Source organism: Silene latifolia, chromosome 2 (genome assembly GCF_048544455.1).
Source record: "Silene latifolia isolate original U9 population chromosome 2, ASM4854445v1, whole genome shotgun sequence".
Lineage (NCBI taxonomy): Eukaryota > Viridiplantae > Streptophyta > Magnoliopsida > Caryophyllales > Caryophyllaceae > Silene > Silene latifolia.
This window is the reverse complement of record NC_133527.1, coordinates 178,161,857-178,174,837: the sequence shown is the minus strand read 5'-3', so window position 1 is coordinate 178,174,837 and position 12,981 is coordinate 178,161,857. Positions and strand designations below refer to the sequence as shown.

The 12,981-nt window shown below is 34.8% G+C and overlaps 1 long non-coding RNA gene across 1 annotated transcript; it reads right to left on the bottom strand.

Annotated features, from left to right (window-relative positions):
- Window positions 1-9,519: 9,519 nt before the first annotated feature.
- On the bottom strand, window positions 9,520-10,488 carry LOC141631358 (uncharacterized). Its single transcript, XR_012537618.1, has 3 exons — window positions 10,438-10,488; window positions 10,184-10,312; window positions 9,520-9,627 (listed from the first exon to the last, which is right to left on the bottom strand). It is a non-coding gene; the product is annotated as an uncharacterized LOC141631358 (long non-coding RNA).
- Window positions 10,489-12,981: the final 2,493 nt, after the last annotated feature.

The following is a 12,981-nucleotide window of genomic DNA, read 5'->3' as shown; positions in this document are numbered from 1 at the left end:
CTTGAAACTATATAAGAAAAGGTAGATATAAACATACATACTATAACCCAAAACACGAAAACAACCTACCCAGAACCCACTCGATCGAGTGCCAAAACCTACTCGATCGAGTTGAGGCTACTCGATCGAGTGCCCAACATACTCGATCGAGTGCCCCGACTCCAGACCCTAAACAGACCTTCTGATCTCTAACATACTCGACCGAGCTGACAAGCCACTCGATCGAGTGCCCCTATGTACTCGATCGAGTACCCCAAAATACGGTTCTGACCATAAAAACGTCAACTATCCACTCGATCGAGTTAGACTCACTCGATCGAGTACCTCACCTACTCGATCGAGTGCCCCTCACTCGATCGAGTCATGCAGACTCGTATACACTACCCGCATGTTATCTCACTTAACCCAACATAATATGCAAACTTATAATCTCAGCATTATACTTATAACTACGCATGCAATTCTACACAATTCCTCATATATTTCACAAAACAAACTACTTCATGTTATCAAAATGCCACATCATAAACACCCAACATGGTTCTTCATCCAATTCACATATAAACATATCTCTTCTCTTTTAACCATACTTTCAATTCTCCACTTCCAACATCCAACAGTTCACAACACATACCGCTATGCACACATTTGAACCAACAGACAACACATACGATCTTGACACATACCCCCCCTTGTGACCGGTTCAAAATTGCAGGGCAAGTTCGCGACTTTAGGACGTCTCCCAAGCCTTTGTATTAGCTCCTACAACTTTTACCCCGGGTTCATTTTAATTGACTCTATATATTCATTAAATTCATTAGTTACAGGTTTCAGGATCATCGCTCTGATACCACTTTGTCACACCCTCATACTCCAAGTGCCTTACCAGGACCACTTAGGTATAAATATGTCACCATCTCGGTTTCCCGAGGCAATGATAATCAAAAGACAATAAAGAAACAACATTTAAATAGTATAAAGTTTAGTGAATACAATCCAAAACCAACTGATAAAATACGGTTACATGTTCTTAAACCAATTGTCTAATCAACTAAATAAAATGTCTGACAAACTATCAAGCTACATAGAAAGACTCTATCATCTCGTGGTGACACATCCCAGCTAGCTCATACGTCTCGACTCATACCTGCTCAACAACTGTTCACTATCCCCGAATAGATCACTACAGTTTTTCAAAACAAAGACGGGGTCAGTACTAATCACACAATCATATATATAATCACTATAAGACAGAAATCACCACATCTCAACCATCACATAACCCAACTCCATAATCAATCCTCATCACTGACTACACACTAAGGTGTGTAGTCTTCCCAGAGTACCCGTCGCAATAGGTTAATCCACTCCGCCAGTGGGGGACCGCAGTCCGCGGCCGTTCCCACCTAAGCCCCGCTCATACCATAGAGCGAATAACCCAAATCCATTAATGTGCACATCCCTTCTGTGGCGGGTTCCACAGAAGGTGAATAATGGGTGTGAAGCCACTCCCGCAAGTGACCCCACTCCACCAGGGACGCACCCCGAATACTACAGACAGATACAATCAATTACAACTATCAACAGTAACCAATTCCAACAACCGTCACAATACGAATGCGATATTATACAACAATCACAACCAACAACCAACACATTATGTGACTAATACTGAGTAGGGAAAACCTACCTGGAATGCAACACACACAGACGATCTCAACAGTTGTATCAAAAAGCCTCCTCTACGAATCCTCCTCCTAACACATCATCACATAATCACTAACCATACAAAAACTAACTCAAATCCCCAATCCCCCAAATTAGGGTTTAAACAAACTTGATTAAATACTATAAAATCGGTACGTAGATCTTATTCTCGACGCAAGGATCACAAGAATGTAAAGAACGATGAAATCTGACCTCTCAAGCTCCGGGATTTGTCAATAACACGGATGAATGCGAAGAACGTAAATTAAATCTCTTTTCAATGTAATTAGGTTTGTAAAAGTGTATTATGAAGATGACGGGACGATTTAAATTCTAATCCGTGTTACTAACAAAACCCAACAAATCATCACCCGTAAACCGAGCTACTCGATCGAGTAGCTGACGTACTCGATCGAGTTCCACTTACTCGATCGAGTACCCAGGATGCTCGATCTAGTACCCTACGCAGAAATACTTTTCTAAAAACCAAAACACCCTTACTCGACAGAGTAAGACCCACTCGATAGAGTACCCAGAGACTCATAAAAACCGTAGTATTACAGGTAGTTAATAAAGAGTATAATCCTTCTTAAAACTTATTCATGCATATGTTTGTTCAAAGTGGGTAGCGAAGTCGAATTGTACTTTTTTGTTAGTAAGTCGGCATGTACTTAATGTGATGACATTATAAACAAAAAAGGAACACATAGTTTTATTTACGTGGAAATTCTTATGTTAATGACAAAGTTTGCAAACTTAAACTCATCTTGGTGGACTATCTTGTGAATTTGAGTTGTATTACAGTTATAATCTACATAACATTCTAAACATATTGATGTAACTTGTCAGAATCTTGAAATAGGTCGAATTTGTCTTAGCAATGTAAATCAAACTATTTAATGAATGCACAACATCTTCCATATTGGCTTGTTCAATTACATAATCCATACCTACTACCTGCATGTTAACAAAAAAGTACATGTAAACAAATTAATCACCTTATAAGCAGATTACAAATACTAATCACGTGATTTAGAGATTAGCAAGGAAGGAACCAGAGTTGGTTATTTGACTTCATAACTATGAAGTTGAAGTTTTTTATTTTACGCAGAACTTAAATATCAATTTTTTAAATTTGTAGCTTTATACTATGAAAACTATGAACAATCAGGAGAAATCAACATGCAAACAAACTAAAAAGTTTAAACTTTAGTAGCAATGTAGCGCCTTTGAGATCCAAAATATATATGAAATTGAACCATTGATTTTCAAAGCACAATAAAACGGAGGCGGATGGAATAATATTTGTCTTCAATGTACATTTCACATGACCCATGGAGAATTAAGGATGAGTGTCATAAAATATGTTTGACTTTAGAGAGTTACAATATTGATTTTGTATTTGCTTGACTCTCTTATTTCTCTATGAGGAGGTATTTATAAAAACTCAGTGAGTAACTGAAAAGTCACCACTAATACACTTAATTATGCAAATTCATTGTATCATAATTTCACTAATAAACTTAATTATGATAATTCATTGTGTCATAATTTATACATACCAACTCATAGTCTCTTACTATTACTAATAAAATGCAAAGAAAAATAACATAAAATATGTGGCACTTTAAATTGCTTAACATGACACACTTTAAATAATAAACTACTCATCTTGCCTTTTTATTATATTATATAGATACTAATAGTTAAGTCATTTATCATACTAAATTTTGAAAAAATAATTAATTTGGAATCAATTTTAAAGGATAGTTAAACAATAAAAGTGGAATGGAGAAGGTCTCTCTTAAATTCACCATGAACACAAAATTATAAATATAATTATTTTACTTTTACCTACTAAATATATTGCTAAACAATGCAATTTGTTTTTTTATACAAAACCTTATCCTTTACGTGAAATAATTTCATGAACTAAATACACGGTATTACTACCCTTTTAAAATTCTATTATTAGTGTTTAATTTCATTTAAGTATTTACAGAATTTGTTTATAAATTACATAAATTAAATAAATATTTTCTTTTCCATATATTTTATATTTTCCTAAGAAAATATTTTATATGATCTATAATACTCATTTGTCGATTAATTAGTTCTGTAAAACATCTTCTATATATATACAACAAAGTTATAGTAACAACAATAGTGAATTAGTGTCTTTTAAAAAAAAGTAGTGTATTATTGACAATACAATTTTTTTTGTTTTCAACTTCATTTATTCTTCTTCGTTCTTAATTTTTTATGTATTCAGTTTTTTTATTTCGAATACATATAATACTACTCCATATGAAATATCTTGAAATTATTAACTTATAGTTAATGCGTATTTTTTTATTGTAGTTAGTTTTTAGTTAATTAAGTTTAAAACTAATGGAATATGGATGGATTTTTAAAGGAAATAAGTGAATTAAATTAATGAAATATAATAATAAATTGATAATCCATGTCATATTAGTTTACCAAGTCACATTGTTATTGTGTACGTGGCTTTTTTTCATCCCATGTGGCATTGTTTGCGTGGCATTTTTAGGCTAGCCTTTTAATAATATTTTATAGATATAATACTACTCCATATGAAATATCTTGAAATTGTTAATTTATAGTTAATGCGTATTTTTTTATTGTAGTTTTTTTTAGTTAATTAAGTTTTTAAAACTAATGGAATATGGATCGATTTTTAAAGGAAATAAGTGAATTAAATTAATGCAATATAATAATAAATTGATAATCGTCCATGTCATATTAGTTTGCCAAGTCACATTTTTATTGTGTACGTGGCTTTTTTTCATCCCATGTGGCATTGTCTGCATGATATTTTTAGGCTAGCCTTTAATAATAATTTATAAATAGTCAAAGAGTAAACACTATGCAATGCACATCTGCCTTCCTTTCATCTTCCATCACCTTTCTTTGATTTTATTTCCTTTTACTTGCAAGTTACAACATACAATATTCATACTTAAACATGAACATCTATATTCTATCATGATTTTCATTACTTTCTTTTTCATTTATTTAGTTAAAATTACAAATTTAAAAATTATATTCTAACAATGGCATCGGAAAATATAGTTGAGATCATTGTGGTTATCCATGTGTATAGCAATGAAGGTGAGCATGATGGTTATCCTCTATGGAAGTAATTAGTTAGTTTTATTAAGTTTGTCAAGGCGAGGTTTTATGTTTAATGAAAGTTTTAAGTTGAGGTAGATTACGTCACGTGTTTTAGGTTTAATGAAGGTTTAAGGTTAGTTTCATAAATGGCGAATTCATGAAAATGGTATTTGTTATCCATATTGAAGAACACATCTATTTAATTCATTTTTGTATACACTAGTTGTTGCTCGGGCGCGGTGCCCTAATTTGGTTGAACGCAAAGAGGAAATCAGACTGCCATAGTAATATAAATGGACGTAGGATCTGTTATGTTCGTTTGTGAAAGCACGAATCGTTGAGAAAACATTGTTACTGGTAACCTGTGATGTGGAGGTCATTTTGCCAGAAGTACATAACCAAATAAGTAGTTTATTGCATTAAGATTAAAGTAGCCCCTATTAGATTAAGATTTGTGGGTAAAGTCAACACTGAAACTGCAAACATAATACACTTAGCAAGATAAATAACACAAACAAAGAAATCAACTATTTTTCTAATATGATTGATGACGAACAACTTAGTTTGGATCCCCCGGGAATAGATTAGGAACAACTTAGTTTAAGAATAACCAGCTTAAAACGTGCCTAACAAGACTTCTTTGAAAGCCGCTGGTAACCGATCAAGGCGAACACACCAAGCCTAATCTTTGTAGACAGTTTTGATCTGCAATAGGCCAATACCAAATTCAAAATAGCTCTAAAACATCTATTAATGTCCATCATATGATCAACAATATGAAAAAAGAAAAGAGTAACGTGAAAACATAACTACAAAAGCTAAGATGGTGAGGTATTACACAAGTTAGTTGTTTCTTTTGCATTGGATCCGTCGCAAAAAGTGGTACTACTATCCTATGAGTTTACCAAATCTCCCTCTTTTAATTTCACCTCCTTGGCTCTCTTTACTTTTTCCTCTTCTCCTTAAATATTACCATACCACTAACCACACCCATTAATTTTCTTCAATTCCCCTCCATTCCTTTCATCTTTCATTTTCCGATTTTTATATCATTTTATATCGTATCATACCATATCAAATACAGTATTATATATTATACGGAGTATTATATCATAGGCGTTTCAGACAAAATGTTAAACACTGAACAAGAGAACGAACTTTAGGGACCTTTAGATTGCAATTACAAAAAGTACACAGATTGCATGAATAGCAAATTACAACGATTGCAATTTAATATAAAAGGGAGTGTTTACCATTTCTTTAAAGCCTTCAAGCTGAAAAACAAGAAAAGGTGGAGAAGCTGCATTTGTCTTAACCGCCTTTAAAAGCAATCTCACAAGTGCTCTTCCTACTGTTTCTACCTTCACCAATACCCTGTCTCGGGATTCTTAGGAATAAAAACATCCCAAACAAACCCTGCAGCTAAGAACTTTTCTCTAATCTCACTAACTTTAGCCTGCACCAATGTAACAAAGCAAGATAAAGATTAGCAGTTCTAAATGGCAAGAAAAAAAAATACACGTTTAAGAAATTAGAAAGGGCGAAATGAACCTTAAATAGCTGCTAAGTTTTAGTCAAATTAGAAAAATACCATAATCTTCTCAAACCTTTGTAAGTTGTTAAAATAAGTTGAAAAATGGCCACTGAGTCCAGAAATTTAAAGAAATTTATAGTGTTTATCAGAGGTGATTTTGCAATAGGTGAGAGCAATGTCAATTTCTCCGGGGAGCATTTAGTGTATACCTTTCATCTAACATATATATCTTGTGCAAGCTACCTGTGATATCTACTTGTCTGACAAAACTTTGTAATTGGAGCTTTTCTCTCCCATACTTGCAGTCATAGTTAGATGCCAGCTGCAAGGTCATTTAAGCTATCATAAACTCGGCAACCTGTGGGAAAAAACACACAAAGAAGATAAAATGTAAAGCTTCTTTATGGCCAGAGACCTAGGGAAGTAAGGACGAGATCATGAATCAAGAATAGAAACATGAAGCACGATACCAGATTACTACTTAAGCAATAGAATATTTTAATTTGAAAGGCAACACCCAACACATCATCCATCTTAAACCCAAATAATTGTATAAATCTGATTTACAATGATACAAACCAACCAAGTTATAAATGCTTTAAAGGTTACCATTACTGCATTTTAAAGCGGTACATATTTATGCCACACCGACTGATATCAAGTCAAGACGGCCGATTCTAAGATCAAAGATAATTCCTCCTCCACCTCCTTCTCCTCCTCCTCCTCCTCCTCCTACACCACTTCCCTTCCTCTCCGCCTCCTTGCCCTCTTCCTCTTTCCCCTTCTTGTCCTCTTCCTCATTCCCCCCTTCCTCCCTGTCCTTCATCGTTGTTCCTCATATCCCTTCTTATTCTCACCCCCCTTCCTCTTCGCGAGCGTTTTCCTATTTCAGGTGAAGTCACCCGAGTATTCAGGTTCATATTAATTTCATCAGCTAACAAATATGTTGTTTCACAAAATAACAATCGTATGTACTACAATGGCTTCAGATGAAAGAACCCAATTTTGGACAATCTTTTAATTTGAGGTTCAAATTCAAGTTAAATTACTAAATATAGGTATGGACTATGGTGTTTTCTGGCAAAGTCACCCGTTTAAGGACCAAGTGTCTCGATTCCAAGTTTAATATGATGGATTATTTGATGAACAAACTACCTCGTATTCTACTTATTAGAAGTTATGATGGATGATTTGATGAACAAACTACCTCTTATTCTACTTATTAGAAAATACCCTCTCAGCTTGGTGGCGCGGGTTGCAAGGTAAATTTAGATAAAATCATGGGGTTTAGGTCATCACACTCATCTAAGTTAGACAGCCCAAAGAATCATGGCTTCTGCAATTTATACACTATTTTCTTTCCTCCTCCTCCCCTGGCTTTTTGTCATTCCCCAACTTTCCTTGCCTCGTCCACGTCTTCCTCCAATTCTCTTTCTCCTTCACTTCGGAAACCTTATTACAGAAGGCAGCCCAAGGGCAAGATTAATATGGACTCCAACCATTTAGCACTATCAATCTCATTCGACTAACATAATTATCTTTCGGTTTTGGCAGTATGAATAAGCCATTTAAAAGCTAAAACTCATTTTGACATGGTTTAGCTCCATGACCTGATGGTGAAGGTACACTCCCATTGACATGAAGTTAAAACAACTTATTCCAATTTAACTTTCCCTTACTCCTAGCCACTCCCCCTCTTCTTTTTCCCCATCCTCATCCTCCTCCTCCTCCTCCTTCTTCCCTATACTTGTCCTCAATTCACATCGTAAAATGGTAAAATTTGCATGCAAAACCAAGTATATACACAATAGCCTAAATTAAACACTTGCCACTACCAGAACCTGGCTCACCTTTTATTCAAGATTTAAGATTAAATCTTTGCCACTGTTAAAGCATGTAACACAAGGCAAAGCCTGAACCCACTATTATTATGAGTTCCATGATTACAGCGCCTAAGATACTAAGATACTCTGACAGTGGCTTATAGTATGATAAATCCGCTACTGATAATGTACGAAATTTGTCACATCTTAGAATACAAGTACTTTAACTTAACGTGTTCAATAACAATCGAATTATAAGCGATTAAATTGAATTTAGTTGGCAACAATTTTACTGTGTCATATGAGAGCCCAAAAACAATGGCGACATGAATGAACCCAAAAATTGTAGCTTAGGATACAAGATTTCAAAAACGATAGAAATTTAAATCGGCTCATAAAATTCTATGATCCTAACTCATATTAACTGCCCCCTCATGCCTATCAAAGGAAACAAAAGCTCTATGAGGTTACTCTACCCAACCAAAATAGTTAACTTTTTTAAAAGTAGGGATGTAACTAACAACTGAATCAAAATCATTTAGGAGTACGTAATATCATTTAGGGATACCTTGATTAATATACGAAGTAGAGCCAGGCAATGTGTACAGAAAATAGCAATAAGAGAAATGTGTATACCCTTACAAGACAAAAAGCCTTATTTGTAATGTATTGATGTAAAAGTCAGTGATAATATTAACAAAGAATGTACCTTGATTTCAGATGAAAATTGGAGGCCAAACTTAGGAACATCTTGTGAAACTCAAGACTGTTGAAGGGTAAGGTTGACAACTAAATAACATTAATACTCCTTTTTTTTCATAAATAATGAGACATCGACTGAGTTAACCAAGATATGTCATCTTCAGACATCCATCTATGCTTCCCATCCACAGCAGCTCCACCAGTGGTTCTAAAAAACAAAAAAAATACAGTGTGCTGAAGTAAGGAAATTTTGAAAATGTTTAGAAGGGTGGCAGCAATTAGAGAAAGTGCAGTGACAGTTGGGGTATATTAACAATATTCTTACCTATAAAACCACACTTTAAGATAAGGTGTGAAGCCGTATACTCTAACCGGGATACCGTCAGTAGGAACTACATAATTCACGTTTTCTCACCATCACTCTCGCTGCCATCAACTTCCGTAATACAAGACATAAACACCGAACCACATGGCGAATCTAATCACCACCAACCAAGCTTTTTTTAGTTTATAGGGATCATAAACTATCTTGTCAATCAAAGTCAGAAGTTACATGTAAACCAATAGAATTTAAATGCAAACCTCACTATCAGATGTCGGAAGAACGGTGCCGTTGTTGTACAATCAGAAATTATGCAGTTGATGTCTAAAATGCTGCCAACTTCAGTACGCTGCCATCAGCTCATCAAGCATGACCTCCTCCACCAGCATCTCTGTCCGGCCGAGCTATGTACAAAATGAACAAATGGTTGAATAAACAATATTATTTCATAAATAATATTATGACCGAACCTAAATTAGTGTTTGTAGAATGTGTGACATGCCCATTTGTTCAACGTAGCTAATATGCGGTCTATTTGGCATTTGTGATCTCTTTCACATATCTCGAATAGAAGTCTCATGTTAATATAATGAGGCCAACCATCCAACTATAAAACCTGTAAGATACTCATCAACCGATAAGCTAAAAGAATAATTACCGTATTGAATAACCACTTAGTTTGGTGCCATGGTAATGTAAACATAAATTTTGTAAGAATTTGAACCAACCCACCCTAACTCAGCGACCTCGCCCAAAACCCCCCAATGAAGAAATAAAATAGTAATCAAACGTTGTTCCCCATTCACTCTCTAATCTGTCATAGTAGAAGTTTTGTACCTAACCGAGAATTTTATTCATTTTACAATTTACTCACACCCACTTGACTCATAAAAGGAATACATTTCTCTCTAAATAGCCTTTTAAAAACTTATTTGTTTCATTGATGGAAAGAGATCTCACAGGGACAGAAGATTGATCTGCTGTTGGTGGAACTGGGGCAAATTGTGCAGAATTTTGACTTCCAGGTGATGGCCACGGTTGGCTAGAGACGGGTGCGGCAGGATTAGCCATACGGGATATCGCTTGATACTGAGCAACAGAGTTTAGTTAGTTCAAACCAATCATAAAAAAATAATCTGTTGAATAAATCAAAAAAGTTATACCACTAAACTCTTCGCACAAGTGCACAACAGAAATGAATTAAAAAACCTTACCGTATATCCTGAAGAAAACGGAACTCCCATGCCACTTCCACCAGATGTGTGATTGTCAAAAGCGGATTCTAAATCGCTCAATATCTTGAATAACACTTCATGTTGATATAATGCGACCAACCATCCAACTACAAAACCTGTGAAATATTCATCTACCAATAAGCTAAAAGAATAAGTACCCTATTTAATATCCACACAGTTTGGTGCCATGGTAATGTAAACATAAATTTTCATGTAAACACAAATACAACCCACTTAATTAACAATTTATAAATTTGACGGCTACAATAATAACATAAGAAACTAAGGCTAAATATATTACAAAGAATAGGTAGAATACCTGTTCTGTCAGTAAGGAATTTTGCCGAAAATGCTGTAAAGATGAGGTTGTGGAATCGACTGAGTTCAGTAGTCTATGGGTTTGCATAGTATTTTGGCAAGTAGATCAGGGGGAAGTTTTAAGCGTCTGAGTTCAATTGTTTATTTTTATAATAACCATTAGACAAACTAAAAAGGCGACCATGCTTCACTCAGAATTCGAGCTAAAACAAGTTGGAAATAATAAAAACACAAGTGTTATAGACGAGAAGTTGATTGCATCATTCTGAACCTCCTTCGACTGCCTACACAACGCCATCTTTTCAAGTCCAGTAATCAGTACACAAATAAACTTACTCAAATATACCTCAAAAAATTAAATAAGTTAAGAGTAAACTACCAGCGCTATAAAACGCTAACCTCAGACAAAGAAAGTAAGGCACTCCATTTTCTGTAGACCGAAAACCTGTCAAACGCCGGCACTACTCTAAATAACTCCAAACAATAGCTAGTAATTAAAGTGGTCATTAGGTATCATATTCCAACCAATGAACCCCACAAAAGGAGACCTGGTTGGCAAATACTGGTGATTGATGACACCACAAACACCAAACTTGGAGCACTTTTGCTTTTCTTTATTTCACCTGGGTTTTCGGCTAATCCAATTATTGCCTATTTGGATGCCAATAGCGGGCTTGACAAAACTGGAAGAGTTGTTCATTCTTCTGATTTTCTTTCTATATGTAAACGATTGAGGTGGATTATTGATTGTGAATTAAATTAAGTAATTTAGGGTTTATTTTTTTGGTTTAAATTGATTGCATGCAATAATTTGGGGCTTTTTTGGGGTTAAATTGATTGCATACAAGTTTGGCCCAGTTTTAATTTCTGGTATCTATTATTCATTGTATGTGCAAAATCATCTGATTTTGATGAATATTAATTGTAGCTGTAACATTATGATGATTTGGTTGCGATTAAAGAGTATGGATCTGTGAAAGGCGGGGTTTTGATATCCAATGACATTCTGGTGTAAAACTCCTCCGAAATCAGGCCTTGATGTTTCTTACACCTTCGGTCTCATAGGTACATCCCCATACTTTCTAAATATCACTACTTAATCTCCATACTTCTTCACCATAAAGTTGGCATGCCACTAATGACCACCAAATGTATTTGCATACGTTTCGTGAAATGCAGTTTAGCACTGAGAATCACCATTTCACCAGTCATCACCACTAATTACAAACCTGGCGCAACATTCCTAGGCTCCTAGCAGGGCATCAAGCTAGTTTCTAACCCAAAAAAAATTGCGGACCAAGACTGCTCAATTTGGTACTACAGTTCAAACATCAGTCGGATGACCAGCAGAAAGATACATACAAGAGAAATGGAAGACACCGTCATGACCTATATTTAATATTATGTAAACAAATGGAATCAAGAACTTACTATTCCGATGCCTCGTATTTGACACTATGTCCGACTGCTGATTTGTTGCTCTTGTCTGTTAAGTTGTTAGTGTAGAAGGAAACTCGCTATCCTTTGTGCTGTAATCATCATTCCCCACCAAATGATTGAAGACATCATAAGACGGACTATTACCGTAATATTGTGTTGGAACAAGTTCAGAATAACCATATTTGTAATGATTCATACTCACAATCATTTCAAAAAAACTACCTTTATACAATTTACTCGGATAAGATCAATTTATGAATAGAACTACCAAATGTCAGTCTTCTACTCCTTTCAGTAGAGTACCTTACACACCAATGACGGTCTAAAAACAAATAGATTGTTTTATGTACCAAATGTTAGCCGTGTACCCTTGTACTCCTTTTATGAATAGGTCGTTTTATGCACACATCAGTCATGTTAAAGACACCTCAACATGATTTTTAAAACTGACGCCAATGACGGTCTTTGTACAAATATTGTTAAAGACACCTTAACTTGATTTTTAATTTAAAATCAACAACAACAAAAAACATGATTTTTTAAAACTAAAATGTCAATGACGGTCGTTATACAAATACTGATGGACCCCTAACAATCAAAAGAAGAAAAGCGAATATACACCTGCAATTGTGAAGAGCCTGAAAAGATGAAATTGACATGATCATAAGTATGTAAAAGTATCTTTAAATTAGTATCATGATTAAGATATTGTGAATTAGTATAGACTCCATAAAATGCAGTTTATCATAAATCCAAACAATAATG